At 44.1% G+C, this 14,769-nt stretch overlaps 1 protein-coding gene across 1 annotated transcript in view; it reads left to right on the top strand.

Annotated features, from left to right (window-relative positions):
- The window catches only part of DAW1 (dynein assembly factor with WD repeats 1), a 1,156,427-nt gene that overhangs the window by 336,631 nt on the left and 805,027 nt on the right, over positions 1-14,769 (top strand). The window lies entirely within an intron of this gene.

Here is a 14,769-nt window from a genome sequence, read left to right as displayed (position 1 = left end):
CATTTAATGCAATTGGCTCTGTTCTCTGCCTTGGGCCCTTCAGTTTCTTCAGTTATGGAGTTTCCTTCTGTGACTTCACTTACATCTGTCTCTTTGAGGACAGACGTGGTTCTTAGAGTGAGGTCTCTGATGCCGACAAATTTGGGGTTGGCCTTTGAAGTTATGGAAAAGAAGAGTTCCTTCTTCTCCCAGGCAACAAACCGACCTTCCTTTGGTACCAGCTCCAGCCCGTGACACTCACTTATCAGTCCTTCAGCCTGATTATCACGAGTCCTCTGCACAGAGCAGGATGGTTGGCCTCAGTGAAGCATTGTAGGCTCATTCTGAATCTTCTGGGGATTCCAGTTAGCCACCGTTGGATATTCACAGCAAAAAGATGGAAAGGGAGACATATACACTCTTCTACTGAGTCTTTAACGTCAGACACCAACTTTGATGAGTGAGAGAACCCCCTCCCTCACAACCCCCACCCCCTGAAGACATTACACTTGGTGAGGTCCTCAAATTAATGGAGATCTTGGCCAATTGACTTACCTTCTGTGGACAACAAGGTGCTTTTAGAGGTATATCATTTTGCACTCTGTTCCTCCTGAGTGGTCCCTTCTGCTGAGTGTCTAATTGACTTTGCCAGCAAGAGGGCATGGTAGAAACCAGATACTATGGAAGGTGTCCCATGTAAACCAGATAGAATTCAGTGCCCACTTAAGGATAGGCAACACTCATCCAAAGTTCCTCTGGTGGACTCTGATTGTCACAGCTGCCACAAAGAGAGAGATGACAGATGAATTTGCTGCATTTCAACCCCTGAAAAGGAGTCTAGGGCTTTGGACAGAATGGGGAAGTGTGCGTATGCCTTGAGGGCATTAAATTGTCTTGCACACATGAATCACTTCTGAAAAGATCTAGCTGAACAAACCATGAATTCTTTGTGAAAGTCACTCACAGTAGAATCACTCAAAATTGAAACCATGCCATGCAGACCTCTTCATGCATCTGCTACATAATGGAGCTGATGATGTAGCTAGAGCAATGGGCACAGACATAACTTTACGATGCCATGCCTGGCTTCAGTTTTGTGATCTTTCAGACAACTTCAGGGAGTCTTTCTCCAACACCCTTTTTGATGGACCTGTATTGTGTGCTCAGTGGTGAAAGACAGAATTGCAATGTGTGAACAGGAAGACAAGATGTTGTCTGGAATAGGTGTGAGATTTGATACACCTCAAAGGTCATTCAGTAGGAATCAGAAGGGGTTCATATCACTATGATTTAAAAACCTCAGTGTCAGCTTTTTGATTTCCTCTAGGGTAGAGGTTACCTTGCAAATGCGGCTCCTAATGGATGTAGACCCAGAGATTAGGGAGGCCTGCAAAACAAGGGAGTTTGAGAGCAATCTTATGGCAAAAAGAATCATCTTCCCTGAAGGGTTGCCTGACTGTCCACCTCTGCTGGGAGTTGGAGACCAGTTATCTCTCTACCTCCTTGCTTGAATTGCTATCATGCAGGACAAATGAGTAAGAGAGAGAGAATATCCAGAGGCTGTAGCATAGCCTTTTCCCAACTTCCTCCAACCCAGCTTCTGCTGCCACTAGATGTTCTACCACCAGTTAAAGGCAGCAGAAATGGAGATTTTAATTCTTCTTGAAGAAAGAGCCATTCAAGTTGTCCTACCTGAGCAGAAAGGGACAGGATTTTATTCTAGATTATTTTTAGTTCCAAAGAAAAACATGGACTCAGTCCAATTTTTAGATCTCAGTGGTTTAACTCTCTTTGTCAAAAAGATTGCCTGTTCAAAATGGTCATGGTGCAGTTTTGCCCTAGTTAAAGGCAAATAATTGGATGAGCCCAACAGACATTCAAGATATCTACCTCCATATCAAAATAGCCAAGATATCAAGATGTTTTTTGTACTTCTGGCTGGGAGCCAATCTCTTTCAGTTCAGAGCTCTGCCTTTTGCTCTTACCACACCCCCTGAGTGCTCACCAAGTGGAGAGCAGTGATTGCAGCCCAACTACGACTCAAAGGGATCTATGTTTTCATGTACTTAAATGATTGGTTCCCAGCTGTAACAACCGAAGAGTCCTTGCTTTTAGATACAGATTTCATTGTGCAGCTCTGCTTGTAATAATAATAATAATAATAATAATAATAATAATAATAATAATAATCATAATACCTATTTTCAACCAGGTAGGCCCACTGGAAAAACAATTATTTTTCAAGGCCTACTTGGGAACAGTGCATGGTTAAGTGACTCAAGGTCATACAATAGACAAATGAGGACTGATGGAATCAAACTGTAATATAGGAACTGCAGTTCACAGAATTAACACTCACTCTGCCAACTGCCAGACTCCTTAGATATTACTATAAATCTGGAAAAATCATGTCTTCAACCAGCCCAAGAAATTACCTTCCTTGGCAGTTGTCTGGATACAAGAATTTGCATAGTCAGTCTTCCTCAAGAAAGAATCCATTTGTTATGATTTGCAGTCAAGGCTGTTTTACAGAATCAAACCTTATCAGCATCACTTGTTCTCACAGTTCAAGGTATAATGATGTCCCTCATTACAATGGTCACTTACACTCATTTCTTCATGGGAATCCTACAGTGGATGCTCAGTGTTCAATGGTCTCAACTCTCAGATCACATGTTCAAACCCAACCAAATTACCCACACCTAAAGTCTTCCTCTCAGGTAGTAGTTACCTTCCCTGAGTAAATTGGAAGGATGACTCTTTGTTCTACATCCTCCATCAGAAATACTAACCATGGACACCTCCTAACTGAGATGGGAGGGGACATTTTGGTGGGAAGAAGGTCAGACAACACATTAACATCCTAGAGATGAGATTATTTCCCCTAGTACTGCAGGAATTTCAGACCTTCTTCTCTTGATAGGTATTCAAATCTACAGCATATCTGTGGTGTGGTACATTAGAAAATAAGGCGGAATCAAATCTTACCCCCTTTGAAGAAAAGCCATGAAAGTGTGGCAATGGAGAAATATTCACATCAGATTTTAGCTGTAATACACATTCAGGGGAAAGCCAGCTGCTTACTGGACAGGCTCAGCAGGTCAGTACTGATGCCCCATGAGTGGTCACTCCATCCATCAGTAGCTCAGAAATCTTCATCTGCTGGGTCTAGCCTTAATGCAGTCTATCTCCATCCAATTGCAAATACAGCAGCAACTTCTCACTGTTCACTCCCCAAGGTCAGTTAAGTAGGAATGCTGTAGTTTGTCATTGCTCTCCCACCATAGACTTCACTACAAATTTTCCATCCCATTCTCTTAATATCCAGATTTTTTCAGAAAGCCTTTGCATACAACATCACAATACGTCTCGCTCCTCTCTGGCCCTGGCAAATATAGTTTCCCTTGTTCAGGCCTCATTTAAGGAAGCCCCCTTGACTTTTATATCCACAACTAGATCTCTTGTCTTACCCTTTTGGACAGTCTCATCCAGATTTAAACAAACTCAGGTTGACCACATGGTACCTCCAGTTCCAGTGATGGTCAGGAATCCTTCCTTATCCCAGCCTGTAGTTTGCATTTTTTCTGCATCACAAGAACAATATATTGTTAAACATTACAAGAGCAAATGGAAACATTTTTTTTTAAGTTGGGTAACATCAAAAGGTATAGACCCCCTTTCTGCCTCAATTCCACAAGTCTTGCAGTTTCTTTCAACTTGTTTGAGACTGGCTCTAGCTACTCTACAATTAAAGTTCAACTGGCATCCATTTCCAGTTTTCATCATGGTTTCCATAAATGTTCTCTGGTATCACAAAAGCTTTACAAACACCTTTTAAAAATAATTTTCCTTTATATCCTTCTATAAAGCATCCATCCCCAGCCTGGGATCTTAATTACTTTCTAGAAATTCTGGCCAGAGCACCATTTGAGCCGGCTCATACTGTGGACTTAAAATTTTCTGTCTTGGAAAACCTTGTTTCTAGTCACAATTCCATCAGCCAGGAGAACATCAGAACTCTGCACTTTGCCTTTATAACCCTTTTAATTAGTATTTCACAAGGACAGAGTGATGTTGAGAACCAATCCATCCACTGTTTGTAAAGAAGCCACATAAAGCAATTAAACAGCCTATTTATCTTCCTGTATTTTTCTCTAATCATTCAAACAAGGGAGACTACATACTACATACCTTGAATGTTCACAGACATTTTAGCATTTACCTCCATAGAACTAATCCAATCAGAAAAGATAGATAGTCGTTCATTATCTTTTGCTACAAAAAGAATGGGTAAAAAAATTACTAAAATCACTTTCCAAATGGCTATTTGAATGTATCACTCCACAAATAAGAATAAGTCTCTACCAGCAAAACTCAAAGCATATTCCTACATTACTTTCCATTTCTCCTGCCTTTTTTCATTAACTGGGAAAACTACTCATGTACCAACTCTTGTGCGCAACGTTTTCTGGAATTCATAAATTCCAATGCCTTGGATCAACTTATCCACACCCCCATCAGGGGCAGCAATATCCTAGACCTGATCATTACCAACATGGGCAACCAGTGTTCCACAACAGAAGTCAATTCCTCGTTGGTTAGATCCGACCACAAGCAAATCACCCTAGACATTCATATCCCACCCCCACCCCCAATTAGGGTAACCACCGTAAAAAATTTCTCCAAAGCCAACTTCACGCTTCTTAAGACAGAAGTAGTGACTGTCACGACACCCATGCTGACGGACAATGGACGTAGGACTGCTGAATCCTATACAATTGCACTTTATAAGTACTTACACGAGTGCATGGATCGTGCAATCCCTAACAGAACCAAGATGCTATCCTCCAAAAAAAGGAAGCCAATCTGGTGGTCCCCTGCTATAAACAGACTCTATAACAGAAGAAAGAAACTGTTGCAAAAAAGAGTAAAATCCCATGATTGGGGGAACTCCATGGTCAGCCTCAGTAAGAAGCTGAGATCCCTCATAAAATCCTCCAAAGCTAGTTACAAAAACAAAATCATCACTGATTCTAAAGACAACCACAAACCATTCTATAGCTATGTCAAGAATCTCAATGGCAACACTCAGATATGCTCTGAGTTACAGCACAATGGCACTAAATATACAGAACCAACTGATATTGCCAACATCCTGGCAGCTAGGTTCAGTGCTAACTTTATCCCTCTCTCATCCCCTAAAGGTCCCATCTCTATACCGGAAGAATGCAAAGTTCCTGTAATCACGGTTGTACAGGTAAAAAACACACTTTCCAAAGCCAAGAACACAGCATCCATGGGACCTGACAACATCCCAGGCTGCATTCTGTATGAACTACAGAACAAACTGGCATCCCACCTAAGTACCATGTTCAATCATAGCCTCACCTCAGGCTTTGTGACCAATGAAAGGTGCACAGCAACGGTTATCCCACTCCACAAAGGGGGAGTCACCACGGATCCTGGGAACTACCGCCCCATTAGCCTGACGAGCCTGGTCTGCAGTGCCATGGAATGTATCATCATGGAACTTATAAACAATGACATTGGTAATCTCCAAACTCTGGACCCTAGCCAGTTCGGGTATGTAAAAGGCAGATCATGTCTCCTAAACCTGATAGACTTCTTTGAAGCAGTCACCAAAGCTGTAGATGAGGGTAAGGTGGTTCACACAGCCTATCTAGATTTCGCCAAGGCTTTCAACACCATCCCCCACTCTGGAATTATAGATAAACTCACTAAACTAGGTATAAATCCCTATGTCACAAGATGGGTTGCCAACTGGCTCACTGACAGACTGTGAAAGTAGCAGACTCTAAATCCAACTTCAGACCAGTGACAAGTGGAGTACCACAGGGTTCAGTCCTAGGTCCTCTCCTGTTTGGTATCTACTTCTCTGAAGCACAGGCTAACACAGAAGGTCTTTGGCTAACAAAGTTCGCAGATGACCGCAAACTAGGAGCCATAATCAAAACTCCTAACAATGTGGACATCCTACAAAAGGGCCTCACTGAGACAGATGCCTTGTGTCAAAGCCATGGCCTCAAGCTCAATGCCAAAAAGTGCATTGTCATCCCTTTTGGTAAAATCTCTGTACCCATGAACTACCACATAGACAGTAGTCTACTTAACACCAAAAGTGTGATAAGAGACCTTGGGACACAGGTGGACAGTAGTGTCTCCTTTGATAATCACATTGTCACAGTAGTCGGGAAATCCTTCTACATGGCACACCACATCACAAAAGGTTTCTCATCCAGGAAAAAGAGGTCATTGTTCCCCTCTACTCATCACTCATTAGACCCATTATAGAGTACAACGCCCCTTTTGGTATGTACCTCACAAGACATCTACAACAACTGGAAAGGCCACAGAAATACCTCACAAAGAGGATTACCGGCCTCAAACAGATGCCCTATGCAGACCGTCTCAAAAAACTCCAGCTTTGCTCTGTTGCATATCGCCTACTCAGAGGTGATCTCTACCTAACATACAAAGCTATGTCAAACCCAGAGCTGTTGGACATGCTCCACGTAAAGAAATTCCAATCCCTCAGAGCTGCATGCTCTAGGGACCCAAACCTTGTCACCACAATAAACAGAACATGTTGCAGGGATAGATTTCTGTCCCAGAGACTTCCCATACTATGGAACAAACTACCTATCTATATCAAACAAAGCTCCTCATTAGCACTCTTCAAGAAAAATCTTGTTGATTGGATGGGAGATAGGAAATTCACCCCGAGGATCACTTCTGTGGCTCTGCTTGACAGGGGCACAGGAAAATAATTTTCTTGGGTGGCAAAAGCCAGGGTACTGTTTGGCTAGGCTTATATAGACCCTAGGGCCAATAGCCTAGTACCTACCTATGAACCTGTGAATGATATTTGTGCTGTAGCAACCTGGACACATTACACACTTTCTCCTAGCATTACAAATCAGGAATAAGTTCTAGGTCCAGAGCCTTTTTTGGGACTGCAGTTTTGAAAGGTATCCTGTCATAATGTCAGTGCAGAAATCCGATAACTTGGGAATGTTAAGTTGTCTATCTCACCTTCATTCTTGCTGGTTGGGTTCGGAGCCGATCCTTGGCTCCGACTCGGCCATCTACTAAAGCTCGAGAGCTATTTACTGGCTCGAGGCCTCCCCTTATCCCACAATGCTTGGCGCTAGATACCCAGATCTCATTTGCCACTTCAGCTACGAGGTTGCGCTTTTACTGGCTCAGGTCGTATTAATCCTTTTTTTTGGTATTACTAGCTAATATTTACCTTGTATTTTTCTTAGATATAGATTGTCTTTCCCTTGTAGTGTAGTTATGACTGTGTATCCCCTAGTTTGTCCCACTAAGGAAACTTGTTTTCTGTTAGAGAGTTTCTACCCTCCCCCCCTTGTTTCTCTCTACTAGTGGCTAACCCCACCCTTGTTGTACCTATAGGAGTAGTGTTTAGCCTTGTAGTATTTGTATATTTGTTTATTAAGGATAGTTGTTATTAAGTGTGTGTGATAGTTTTTTGTGGTTATTATTGTTAGCTTAACTAGTGCAGGTGTGTGAGTGTTTCTGTGTGCCTTGTTTAAGCACTAGTTTAATTTTTCTCTCTTTAGTATCCCCGGGCCAGTATGTCCAAGGATACTAAAGTTTCAGGCTTCAAGAAATGTGACTCATGCTGTCAGAAGATGTCTCTGACAGACGGTCACACTTCTTGTGTTTATTGCTTGGGTTCCCTACACCTGCAGGACTCCTGCTCGGTCTCTCATGTCTTCAGCCCGAGAGTCCTGCAGGAGCGTAGGAACAAGCTTATTTTGAGAGGCTTACTTAAGCCAGAGGGATCCCCAGCGAAGCCTCAGTCGGGGAAATACTCAAAGCCCGCCAAGCCGTCGGCTCCCAGTTCGGAGCCATCGCCGGGAGAGCATCTGCCTCCTCTTCGGCTCCGTCTGGAGCCGACATCCCTAGACCTCAATCGGCTCCAACTTTAGTGTCGAACCGTCACTGGGCCAAAAACATTCTAGGTCCCCTTCCCTAGAATTGGTTAGTTCAGCTCCCAGGTCACCGTTGCTTCAGTCGGAATGAAGCCATAGGTCCCACTCCTCGCGGTCCTCCAGGTTATCCGATCATGACTTGGTGAGGGTGGGCAGTAGACTCCTTAAATTGCAGGCCCTGGCCAAAGTGTTAACCAGCCCTTCTCAACAGACTGTGGCTGTCCCAGTGTCTTCAGCAGTTCCTCCTCTGACTCCCCTTTTGTGTTCAGAGCCGGAGCTGGTTGGGGCTCGAATCTTGGAAACATCGGAGCTGATACCACATCTTTTGGCTCCTTCTTCGGCTCTGATCTCTTCATTGGTTCCTTCCTTGGAGGGATCTCGGTGCTGGGACTCCCTCGTCGGCTCCGAGGGGGCGAGTGGCATCGGATCCTTGTCCGACCCCGTTCTCCCTCTCGGGGCTTTGGTGCAGGTGAGCTTGGCCCCGACATTGGCCTTGGAGCCATCCCTCTTGGTGCCGGGAGGGGTTCATGTCTCTTCAGAGTGGGGACCATCTGCTCTGTCTGATGGGGGCGCCTTCGAGGTCATGAGGAGCGTGCTGACTCTTGAGTCGGCTCCTCAATCGGTCCCTTTGGCTCCTCCCCCATGGTGCCTGCATCGGTCTCTGTCCACCCTCCTGACCCCAAGCGTGGAGAACAGATGCTCCAGGTCACCCCATTGGGTATATTTTCCTCTTCCGAGGCCTCCCCTGATCATTCAGAGGAGCCCCCTCAGAAGAGAAAATGTAAGAGGAAACATGTCGACTCCCCCGAGTCAGTCACATCTGATACCGACTTGGAGGATTCGGAAGGGTCCCCAAGATCCCCCTCTGAGGATGTCTTTTTTTCAGACATCCTAGAGATCCTTAAGCAGAGGGGGAACTGGACTGCCCTTAACCCTTCCGAGGACGAGTCAGTATACCTGGACGCATTTGGTTCTCGCCCTTCCACCTCCTGGGTGTCTCCACCCTTCGACCCGCTCATGGAAGTAGTGGCTCGAAGGGCGTGGTCAGCCCCGGGCACAGTTGAACCAACTCCCCGCAGGCCAACTAAGTTCATTACAGCCCCACCCAACAAACAATTTTTGACAAAAGGTGTCCCCGTTGATGCCATGGTGGTGGCAGCAGCCACTAAGAAGGAGTTGGCTGACCCTTTGGTGCCTGTCCATCCACCTAATAAAGAGTCTAGGACAATGGACAGGTATGGGAAGTGGATGTTTTCCTCAGCTACCTTTTCCATGCGGTCGCTGAATTATGTGTGCCATTTCACCCGCCTTCATAGGGATCTTCTCAAGGAACTGGCTGATACCCTTCAGGATCCATCAGCTGCGGGGGCTCAGGATAGGATTAACTCCCAGCTGGCAACCCTTAACTCTATCATCAACTCCTCCATGTGGCTCATTTCTTATGCAGTTGATGGGGCGAGTAGGGCCGCAGGTACAGGCGTGGCTTTGAGAAGACATGCCTGGATGCAGTTATGTAACTTTGCTGACCCCTTTAAGGCATCCTTCACCAATACCCCCTTCGATGGTTCGGCTCTGTTTGGACCACAGGTGAAGGATACCCTTACCAGGTGTGAGCAGGAAGACAAGACTCTCTCTGCCGTGGGAGTCCATTTTTCTACTCCCTCTAGACCATACCCTAAGGGTCAGAAGAGTGGGAAAATGTGGTTTCGGAAACCCCAGGGAGTCATGCCTGACACACATGGTGAGTTTCCCTCCAGAGGCAGGGGAGGGAACAATAATAGATGCCACCTGAGGGGCAGAGGGGGTCCGCAAAATCAGGGTAGCAGAGAATCTTTCTCTGACAAACCCTTTCAGCACCCCTGAGGGGCTGCCCGACTGTCCACCTTCGGAGGCAGTCGGGGGAAGATTGCCACTGTACCCAGAAGCCTGGCATCTCCTCCCAGAAGACAAATGGGTACGGTCCATCATATCCGAGGGTTACAAAATTCCCTTTGTCCACACCCCTGTACAAACAACCAAGATCCTTCCAGATGTTCCACCCGGTCTAAGGGAACAAGCAGTGCTAGAAATTTCAAAACTGCTAGAAAAAAGGGCCATCCAGCCAGTCCCAGCAGACCAGCAAGGATCCGGAATTTACTCCAAGTTCTTTTTGGTACCAAAAAAGACAGGGGACTGGAGACCCATTTTGGATCTCAGCAGGTTAAACAAATCTGTTCAAAGAACAAAGTTCTGGATGGTCAGGCTTCAGTCCATTCTACCCTTTTTGGGTCAGAACAGTTGGATGTGCTCCATAGACCTTCAGGATGCATACTACCATATCAAAATGGACAGGCGCTCCAGAAGGTTTCTCCACTTCCGACTGGGAGCCAGTCACTATCAGTTCAGAGCCCTGCCCTTTGGTCTCAACACAGCCCCCAGGGTGTTCACCAAATGCATGGCAGTGGTTACGGCTCACCTGAGACGGCGAGGATTCCAGGTGTTTCCATATCTAGATGACAGGCTCCTTACTGCTTCCACCAGGCATTAGCTACTGTGAGCCAGGGATTATACCATCCAAACTTGCTCCGAGCTAGGTATCTCAATAAATTTCGAAAACTCTGCACTGTCGCCTTGTCAGTCTACAACCTTTATAGGTGCAAGATTAAATACAAAAGAGCTGTCTGCAAAACTTCCTCTAGACAGAGTGTCAGACATTCGCCGACATGTGCAGGTCTTACTACAGTGCAAGAGGATTCAGGCCAGATTTGTACTAAAAACTTTGGGTCTCTTGGCAGCAGCAATCATACTAGTTTCCCTGGCTCGTTTTCACATGCGGATTCTTCAGTGGATGCTCTTTACCCAATGGTCTTTTCAACAACTTCCAATGTCTCACAACATAATAATCACTCAATCATGCAAAGACCACCTGGCTTGGTGGATGCTCTCCTCTCTAGTACTCCAGGGCAGACCATTTGTTCTTCCTCCTCCTGTTGCCATGGTGACCATGGATGCCTCCCTGATCGGGTGTGGGGGGGGAATTTTCAGGGCAGGACTGTCCAGGGCACTTGGCAACCTCTAGAGTACCACCTGCACATAAACGTCTTGGAGATGAGAGTGGTGCTTTTAGCATTGCAAGCTCTTCATGACTCTCTACCCACCGGGACTATTGCAATTCAAACAGACAATATGTCTGTAGTGTGGTACATCAACAAGCAGGGCGGAACCAAGTCCTATCCCTTATGTCAAGAAGCACTCAGACTCTGGCAGTGGGCGATCTCCTCTCAATGGTTTCTGATAGCAACGCACATCCCCGGGAAGTCCAACGTCATAGCAGACAGGCTAAGCAGAGCTATTCTCATGCCTCACGAGTGGTCTCTCAATCAGTCAGTAGCGGACAAAATTTTCCGCGGATGGGGTCAACCTTGCTGCGACCTTTTCGCAACTCCTCTCAACAGCAAGTGTGACGATTTCTTCACTCTCTTCCCCCTCCCCGTCCACTCCCCCAGAGACGCTCTAGTTCACGATTGGCCCTGGGGTCTCCTGTATGCATTTCCACCTTTTCCCCTAATTCCCAAACTAATTCAGAAGGCGACCGCAATGGGATCCAGGATGATCCACATTGCCCCTTACTGGCCTCGACAAATTTGGTTCCCATTCCTGCATCGTTATCTGCTGGAGCAGCCTTGGAATCTGGACCCAGTGCCAGACCTCTTGGTCCATCAGTCGGGCGGGCTGCACCAATCCCTTCAGTCTCTCAACCTCACAGCTTGGTTGCTCCACTTCCAACCTTAGCCAGGCTTCCACATATTTCTCAGCCGGTGCGTGAAATCATCCTTTCTTCGCACAAATCTACCACCAGGAAGACTTATGCTAGTAAGTGGAAACGTTTCTCTTTCTGGGCAGAGGGTAGGAATATAGACCCCTTTACAGCCCCTGTCCATCACGTTCTAGATTTTTTAGCAGAACTTTAGCAGAAATAAAATAAATAAATAAACTTTTTCAAGCTGGTTCCTCGTCTGCTACCATTAGGGTCCAATTAGCTGCTATCACAAATTTCCACGCTGGCCTGTCAGAAACCAGCATCATGTCCCACAAACTTTGCAAGGCCTTTCTTAAAGGGACTATTTTGCTTAGGCCCCTGGTCAGAGATCCCCCGCCTCCGTGGGATTTAAACTTGATATTAGCTTCCTTGATTCTCCCTCCTTTTGAACCTGCGGCTTCCTGTTCCTTAAAATTACTCTCCTGGAAGACTCTCTTTTTAGTAGCCATCACCTCAGCTAGGAGAGTTTCGGAACTTCAAGCCCTCTGTATTCATCCTCCTTACCTTGTGTTTCACAAGGATAGAGTTTCACTCAGGACTAATCCTTCTTTTCTGCCCAAGATACCTTCTGAAACAAACCTGAATCAGGCTATTGATCTACATGTCTTTTTTCCTAACTATTTGAACAAAGCTGAACAAAAGTTACACCAATTGGATGTTCATAGGCAATTACGTTTTTATTTGGATAGGACTAAGCATACAAGAAAATCAGACCAACTCTTCCTGCCCTATGCTGAGGGCAAACAGGGCCTGCCAGTTTCTAAAGTAACCTTATCCAGGTGGCTGTCCTCTATTATTACCTTGATTTATCAGCTGAGACATAAAGAACTCCCTGCTAAACCTAAAGGTCATTCCACCAGAGCGTTAGCTACTTCGGTAGCTTTTCAAGCTAGACTACCAATGAAATCTATTTGTGCTGCAGCCACATGAGCCACTCCTCATACCTTCATTTCACATTATAAGTTGGATATGACCTCTAGGAGTAGAGCTGATTTTGGTTCCATTGTGCTCAAGAGTCTGTTCCCATGAGCCACCCAGGACTAAGGTGCTAGGGACGCTGTCCCAACCAGCAAGAATGAAGGCGAGATAGACAACTTAACATTAAGAAGTTATGTACCTACCATAACATTCCATGTTAGTTGTCTTCTTCTCGCCTTCTTTCTTGCGTCCCACCCTCCATCCCCCTAGCCTAGACAGACCGAAAAGAGTCCCTTTTTGAGGCCTTCTTCCTCTGGCTGAGTCTTATCTGGGTTACGTCCTCCTCTGTTTTAGTACTGTAGGTAAACCTTGTAGTTTGGACAGGTGTCCTTAAAATTTTTTCTATGGTGTTAGCTCTGCCAAACAAGATCTGGGTATCTAGCGCCAAGCATTGTGGGATAAGGGGAGGCCTCGAGCCAGTAAATAGCTCTCGAGCTTTAGTAGATGGCCGAGTCAGAGCTGAGGATTGGCTCCGAACCCAACCAGCAAGAAAGAAGGCGAGAAGAAGACAACTAACATGGAACGTTATGGTAGGTACATAACTTCTTATTTTGTCCCATCAGTTGGAACATACAGATGAATGAAATAGGTAACAGAAATTTTGTACTTACCATAGTACTGGATTTTTTTCATTTTATTCTGCCTGATAAAATATCCCTCCCTCCATTCCCCCTTTCAAGTTGCCATTTATCACGAGAGACCAAGCGGACCAACTTGATGCCATTCCAATTATCAGAAGTAGGATAGTTTGACCTCAGTGCAGTTGTATACTCTTTAAAATTTAAATTTACATTTATTGTCTATGGGAATAGTAAGTGGACAGTTTGACCCTGGACAATTTACTCCTAATGAAGTTTTATAAAAGCATTTTATTGCTTAATATTTCAATCATGAATTGTTTTATAGGAATTTAATATTTTATTTAACTTTTTAATATTTAAATGTTTTGCGGACTGGAGTTCCGCTGTGGCGACCCCTAACTGGGAAAAGCTGAAAGACATAAACAAACAAATGTTTATTTAAAATATTATTTAATATTTAAATAGAATTAAATTGATTTAATGACAGTTTTTATCTTAACAATAAAATCAATATTTTTTAACATTGCAAACATTAATATTATTTACAATTAACATTAATAATATTGTTATATGTATTTCAAATGCAAATGATTTAAAATTTTATATATATATATATATATATATATATATATATATATATATATATGCGTGTGTGTGTGTGTGTATAATTATATATATATATATATATATATATATATATATATATATATATATATAATGTGTGTGTGTAATATATGTATGTATCTATCTATCTATATATATAAATATATATATATATATATATATATATATATATATATATATATATATATATTATAGTTCATTAAGAAATTGTGAGCAACTCCACGTTTAGAAATCTTTGAGCAGTTGTTTGATATTTTTATTTTCCTTTTTTTGTTTGGTTTTGCTCCGTTGATAAATACCTCATATTCCTGATCTCTTCTTCTCAGTAACTGTGTGGATGCATGAGCTGTATATAACTTTTTTTCTTTATGTCAAATTGCCTGTGATTTATTTTTTTTCTTGCCATTTCAATGGGGACCAGCAGGTGGCAGTAATCTCATTTTTGTAGCCTGCTGTGATGCATCTCTACTGTCTGGTATCTTCTATTACCTTTGTTGGCAGTCTTTCCTCGCCCTCACTTGGGCCTTGCTACAGTGTGTGTGTGCCTAGTTTTTGAATATTCTGTGGATATAATGTCTGAGAAGAAAGGGAGTCCAGGCTTTAAGAGTTGTTTTGGAGTGTGGACACAAACTTCCTCACTCTGACATGCATGACTTGTATGTTTACTGTTTGGGCATGCCTCATCTCACAGTGAGCCACCCTGTCAGATTTGTAAAGGTTTTTCTGCCAGAACTTTGAACGAACGTAAAAATAAACAAGTACTAAAGGGTCCCCTTAAGACCTCTTTCTGCAAGGCTATTTCTGGGTCACAGGAATCTTCTCCTCCTTT

This window comes from Protopterus annectens, chromosome 4.part1, assembly GCF_019279795.1.
Source record: "Protopterus annectens isolate FY-2018-M chromosome 4.part1, PAN1.0, whole genome shotgun sequence".
Taxonomy (NCBI): domain Eukaryota; kingdom Metazoa; phylum Chordata; order Ceratodontiformes; family Protopteridae; genus Protopterus; species Protopterus annectens.
The sequence above is the reverse complement of the archived record's forward strand: the minus strand, read 5'-3'. Positions and strand labels throughout refer to the sequence as shown.